Source organism: Chrysochloris asiatica, unplaced genomic scaffold (assembly GCF_000296735.1).
Source record: "Chrysochloris asiatica unplaced genomic scaffold, ChrAsi1.0 scaffold00307, whole genome shotgun sequence".
In the NCBI taxonomy this organism is placed as follows: domain Eukaryota; kingdom Metazoa; phylum Chordata; class Mammalia; order Afrosoricida; family Chrysochloridae; genus Chrysochloris; species Chrysochloris asiatica.
In genome coordinates this window covers 3,124,655-3,131,751 of record NW_006408825.1, presented here as the reverse complement: position 1 = coordinate 3,131,751, position 7,097 = coordinate 3,124,655, and positions in this window count along the sequence as shown.

Genomic DNA, 7,097 nt, shown 5'->3' with positions numbered 1-7,097 from the left:
GTCACTATGTGTTTTGAGTACCTTCTAACATAAAGGGTTTCATTTTCCAACATGACATTGAACCATGTTCTATTATGGCCCATAGGGCTCTCATTGGCTTATTTTCAGAAATAGATTACCAGAACTTTCTTCCTCATCTGTCTTAGCCTGGAAGCTCTGCTGAAACCTATCCATCACGGGTGGATTTGGAATGGTATTTGGAATGCCATAGCTTCCAGATCATAGAAGAATTGACACATTTGAGCTATGGTGTTGGAGAAGAGTATTGAAGGTGCCACAGGCTTCCAAAAGAACCAACAGATCTGTGTTGGAAGAAGTACAGCCAGAGTACTCCTTGGAGACCAGGATGGCCAGACATCGTCTCTCATATTTCGGACATATTGTCAGGAGGGACCAGTCGCTGGAGAAGGATATCCTGTTTGATAAGGTGGAAGGTCAGAGAAAAAGAGGAAGATCCCCAGCGAGATGGATTGGCCAAGTGGCAGCATCAATGGGCTCAAGGGTGGCAACAATTGTGAGTTGGCCCAGGGCTGGGAAGTGTTTCATCCTGTTGTGCGTAGGGTCACTATGAGTCGGTACTGACTCAATGGCACCTAACAACAACAAGCTTCCAGCATCCTAAACAACATGCAAACTACCATAGTCCAACAAATTGACTGATGGGCTGTGGTATTACTATTGACTGCTGCTGTTGTGTTGTTGGATGACTTGAGTCAGTGCTGACCTGTAGTGATCGTATGTACAGCAGGACAGACTACTGCCCAGTCCAGCCTGGTCCTCTCAATCACTGCCCTCTTTCGGTCGCTGTTGACAGAAGTACAATTACTGCGTCACTCCATTTTATTGAGAAGCATCCTGGTTTTCAGAGACCTTTTACCTTATCAGGTATGACGTGTGATTCCAGAGATTGGTCCCTCGTGATAACATGTTCTAAGTATGTGAACTGAAGTCTTACCATCTTCTAAGGAAGAGTCTCACCATACAGCTTCATACTTGTCCTGTTTTAATGTGTTCATTTTCTGCTTGCTCGTTTTTATTTTTATTACTTTAACAGCATTTCAAAGATCACATTTAGCCACTACTCATTTTTAATTTTTGACAAATTAATAGGAGCAAACTGATATGTAATGTAACCATGCTTCAATCCAGTTAGCAATGACTACAGCATGAATCAAAACCCAGAAGCAATTTTACAGCAGAATTTTCTCTACCTGAACTTCTGTAGAAACTTCTGTAAAAGTTGGCCTAAATAAGTCTTAACACTGCACCCTGTTCCAAAAAGCTAGACTCAGATAAGATGTCTGATTGCCTTCTGACCTAAGGTAGGATCTGAAGGCGAGATATGCCATCAAAATGTTTCAGAAGCTTCTGAAGTCCAGCCTTTGTAAATGCCAGCTCTGGGTGAGCGCCAGTGTCCTTCCACCGTCCTTTACCGTCACAGAGCTCATTGCCCTTGTCATACTCCAACCAAACTTTTTTAAAGTCTGACTTTCTTCAGGTCCTGCGTCACTGACAATTCCAGAAGAGGGATTGAGTTTAAAACAAAATGTGTTCAACTAAGAAATGATCACAACCATTTATCTAGAAAGAAAAGGTGGCCTTCCTTGGTCTAGAATTGTGTCCAACATCCATACACAGATGAACTACAGAGAAAAGATGGTATCTGTCAGAGACTTTATTCTCTTATAATTATTATTATTACATTGTATAGTTTTAAATAGAAGTGCAATTGTGTTCGTGAATTTCTCTAAAACTTAACTTCTCTCCCAAATTCTAGGGATAGACAAGTACGAGCGAATGAAAACGATCGAACTGTTATGATCTGCTTTATTGAATTTTTAAAATCTTAGGAAAGCAGACATAAAAGCCACCTGGCTTTCCTTCCCCACAGTGACATCCCTTTCGTGACAGAGAGCTTCCCAACATTAATTTGCATTCATTAGGAGCTTGTTATTGAATTGATTTCTGTGTCATCAATCTTAGCTGGTCTTGGGGGAAATACGTCCATGGGATGAAGACCCCATCCACCACAATTGCCCTTTCTTTGGCCCTTTCTCCCTCCCTTCTAGAACCCATCACCTTCCTTCTCTTGTCCTTGTTCCAGAATATTCACAGAACACTCTGGTGCAAACAATGCAAGGATTGTGTGAAAAGAATTCAAATGTGGAATTTCATGGTTTGAATCTGGAGTCCCGCTCACAGATGCTCAGCTGCACGGACCTTGGTACACATTTCATTTCTCTGGATATCTGTAGGGAAAGCGGCTTAGCCATGCGCAGCACAGAACCGCTGCAAGGAGCAAATAAGACAGTATGAAAAAGCAGTTTATGCATTGAAGAGTTCCATCACATTCATAATCATCAAGATCAGCTCACCTAAGAGTCCACTTACAGAAATAATGTGATTTTCTTACCATACTGAAAGAATGGGGCTAGAGAAAGACTTGTTGATGTTAGGTACCATCTAGTTGGTTCCAACTCATAGCAACCTTACTACGTACAACAGAAACGTTTTCTGGTCCTTCACCATTCTCACAATTGTAGTTGTGGTTGAGCTCATGGTTCTGTTAAGCCCCAAGGGTCTTCCTCTTTTTCACTGACCCTCTATGCTACTAAGGAGAGATGAAGTCTCACAATCCTGGCTTCTAAGGAGCATTCTGGCTGTATTTCTTCCAAGACAGATTTATTCATTCTTCTGGCATTCAATGGGGTATTCAGTATTCTATATCAACACACTAATTCAAAGGCATCATCAATTTTTCTTCATCCTTGCCTAGATTTCACATGCATATGAAAAAATTGAAGAGTCCATGGTCTGGGCCAGGCACACCTTAGTCCTTAAGGTAATACCTTTGCTTTTTAACACTTTAGGAAAGTTTTTTGCATCAATCTTTTGCCCGGTTCATTATGTGGTTTGACACCCTGGCTTGAAATGGTACCTCCCCTACCCATTTCCTCACCGCTTTTGGAAGTGACTTAAGTTCTGTGACCTCAGCTTCCCTCTCTGTAAAGTGGGCATAACAGTAATCACTGCATCTTGGATGGTTGCAAAGATTAAGCCTGGAGAACAATCTTTCCTGCTGTTGTTTTTAGGTGACATTGAGTTGGTACCTATGCATGACAGAATGAAACACTGCCAGGTCCTGTGCCAACCTCACAATCTTTGCCTGCTTGAGCCCATTGCTACCAACACTTTGGCAATCCAGCTGGCTGGGGGGTCTTCCTCTTTTTCTCTGACCCTCCACGTTCCCAAACATGATATCCTCCAAGGACTTGTCCCTCCTGATAATATGTATAATGTATGAGAGACTAAATCTGGCCATCCTGACTTCCAAGAAGCATTCTGGCTGTACTTCATATGACACAGATCTGTTTGTTCTTTTGACAGTACATCGTACTTTTAACATTCTCCTCCAACACCATAATTAAATTCTTCTATTGTTTCGTATTCAATGTCCAACTTTCACATTCACATAAGGTTATTGAAAATAGCATGGCTTGGGTCAGGCATACCTTAGTCCTCAGACTGGCATCTTTGCTCTTCAGCATTTTAAAGAGAACTTTTGCAGCAGTTTTACCTACTGCAATATGTTATTTGATTTCTTCACTGCTGCTTCTATGAGTGTTGTTGTCTTTGACAACTTCAATGTTTTCTCCACTGATAAGAATGTTATTTATTGGTCCCAACAATAAATAATAAATTCTTGGTGTGGCGCTGTGGGCTAATGCGTCAGACTGCAAAGTCGTTTGAACTGCAAGATTGGTGGTTCAAGCTCACCAGCGGCTCCTTGGAAACCCTATAGAGGGTCGCTATGGGTCAGAATTGACTCGATGGCACTTAACAACAACAGAAACAACAATGGTGAGGATTTTTGTTTTCTTTACATTGAGGTGCAACCCATAGCGAAGGCTGTGGTCTGTGATAACTACATTCATGTGCCGTGTATGTAGTTACCAATCTATGTTGACTATCATTGTTACTATCTTTGCATTTCAGGATTTCTGGAGGAGAGATTGTTGGATCATACAGTTTCTAATTATGCCATATAATTTGCCTACACTATGGTCTGGTAGCGTAGTGGTTACAAGTTGAGCTGCTAACCTCACGGTCAGTAGTTCAAAACTGCCAGTAGTTCCGTGAGAGAAAGATGAGGCTTTCTTGTCCCGTAAAGATTTACAACCTCAGAAACTCTGTACAGGGTCGCTATGAGTCAGCACCGACTCCACGACACATAACCACCACCACCATTCTATTCCAATGTAGAGTCCTGGTGTGGCACTGTGGGTTAATGCGCCAGACTGCAAAGCCGTCTGAACTGCAAGGTCAGCAGTTCAAGCTCAGCAGCTGCTCCTCAGAAACCCTATACAGGTCGGGACTGACTCGACTGCACTTAATAACAACAACTCTACTTCCATAACATGCGACAGTATGAAAGATAGATACCATGATTGCTGTGGATAGTGGCCATTGAGTTGGCCTCCAGCTCCTGGTGACCCCATACACGATAGAATAAAACATTGCTCAATCCCTCATCACCCCATCATCAGTTTGGGACCAGACTGCTGCAATCCATCGGGTTTTTAGTGGCTGATTTTTGGAAGTAGATCTCCAGATCTTTCTTCCTAATCCATGTCATTCTGGAAGCTCTGTAGACACCCGCTCAGTATGAATGCAACACTGACAGATGGCTGGTGGCTGGTGGCTGTGTATGAGGCGTATTGGCCGGGAATCAAGCTTGAGTCTCCCACATGGAAGGTGAGAGTTCTACCAACCAATCCCACCGCCCTCATTTTATGTCACAGCAAACCACGTGTAATTATGACCCAGTTCTTTTTAGAATGAAAAGAAATTGCTATGTTAGCAGTTGCTACTAGTTATCATTGAGTCAAACAAGGAGAGAAAGAGGAATAGCAGTGCCAATTCATGGTGACCCTGTGTACAATGGAATGAAATGAGATCTGGCCCTGCACCAGGTTCACAATCATTAACAAGCTCAAACCCTTCATTACATCCATTGTGTACTTTCAGTCCCTTCCAGTCTTGGGGGCTCATCTTCCAGCACTACATCTGAAAATAGTTGTTGTTAGTCGGTCCTGACTTACAGCAACCCTGTATAGGGTTTCCAAGGAGTGACTGGTGAGTTTGAACTGCTGACCTTGTGTTTCAAATCAGTCTTGAGGCTGAGTGCTTATCCTACAGTGCCACACCAGGACTCCATACTAGACAGTAGTCTCTTATAATCCATAGGGTTTTTTCCAAGGGCTAAGTTTCAGAAATAAGTAACCAGGCTTTTTTTCCTAGTATGTCTTAGTCTCAAAGTTTCACTGAAGCCTGTCCACCATGGGTGACCCTGCTGGTATTTGAAACAGTGGTGGCACGGCTTCCAGTATCACAGCAACACAAAGCCACCACAGTACAACGCACAAACAGATGGGTGGTGGATACGAGCAGTAGATGTTAAGATACTGCCTGCCCATCATGGAAGTCATTGTCTGTCTGAATCAGAATATTGGAGAGAAAGAGCTTGCTGATGATTAATATATGTATTATGACAGCAGGCATAAGCAAGAGTTGTCATGCCTAAAGCAGATACATGGTCATCTGGGTTGAAATGTTATCCTTCCAAGTTCCTTCCCAGTGTCTCCTAGGACAGACTCATCTGAAACCAAAACAGCCATTCATCATCTCCTGAGCATACCACCACTGCCTCTACTGCAAGGCTGCCTTATGCCTTTATCTCTGGCTGCAATATCTCCCCACAAGCTCCATCAACATTCAACATATCTCCATCTCAAGCTGATAGCTATGAAAAAACAGCCTCATGCCTCCCCAGGGATCCCCTCTGATGTGAATCTCCCCAGCATTCACTTCCTCCCCTGGGACACAGTCCATGTTCTTCCTTGTATTATAATTGTCTCTGAGTCTGTCAACTCCTTCACATCTGTGTCAGTTTTTCAAAAAGCGTCATCTGTGTCTTACTTAAGGGTATAGCTTAGCAACGCACATGACAGATGCTCAATGAATAGCTGACAAGAGAATGAAACTAAGGGCCTCATGTCTAAAACAATACTGAACAAAGAACTGGATTTTCCTGATTCTCTCCCCATATCTCATGTATGCCACATGATTGACCATAGATTTCATCATATCCAAGTTCTTCATTTTACAACAGAAAATCTAAAGAGAAACAAACACATGAACAACCTCTCTCAGCTCTGAGTAGTGCCTGTTGGTCTGAAAGTAGCAGAAGCATAGATGGAAGGAAACACTTCTTTCAAGTGTTGATACGATACACTTTGTTTGAATCAAAGACTTCACACAATTGGGCAACAGCTAAATTCCAAAAGAGCTCCAAGAAGAATGAGAGTGCTTTGGAGACTACGGTCCAAGTGCCCATCCCAAAGATATTATAGGAAATTTGCTTTTGAGAGGGAAAGTGTTTGGGTTGCTTAGTGCTGCTATGACAAAAATACCCAAAGTGGATAGCTTTCACAAATTTATTCTCTCACAATTTAGAATGCCAGAAATTCAACTTCAGTCTTTAGATATAGACTTTGTCTCTAGGGGAAGACTTTCTCTCTGTTTTGACTTTGGGAGAAAATCTTTGCCTCTTTTCAACATCTGTGGGCCCTTGTTCCTTGGAGGGTTCCATGTTTCTTAGCAGCAGTTTTCCCTGGGTCTAGGAGGTTCTCAGCACAGGGACCCCAAGTCTAAAGTACATGATCCACTCTCTATTCTTCTTTCTTGATCGTATTAGGGTCCAACTCTCTCTGCCTGCTACTCTCTTCTTCTTTTTTTTTTTTTTATTATAAGTTTTTATTGTGAGGTTTACATGGGAGAATATCGGTTTTACATTCATCCTATCGTATTTAGTTTCACTGCAATGATTACAATCCCCTCCATGCATCATCAAATAACCAAAGGGTATACCCCACAGGCCGGCCCCTCCCCCACTCCCACCCCTGCCATCATCACACAGTTCCTCTCCCTCCCTGAGTTCAAGGTCCCCAGTCTCTCCATCTGTCCATGTCATCATCTCTGTCTCCATCCCTGGCATCTCTGCCTCTCTGGGTAGGGTCCCGCTCTCCACTTTTCTC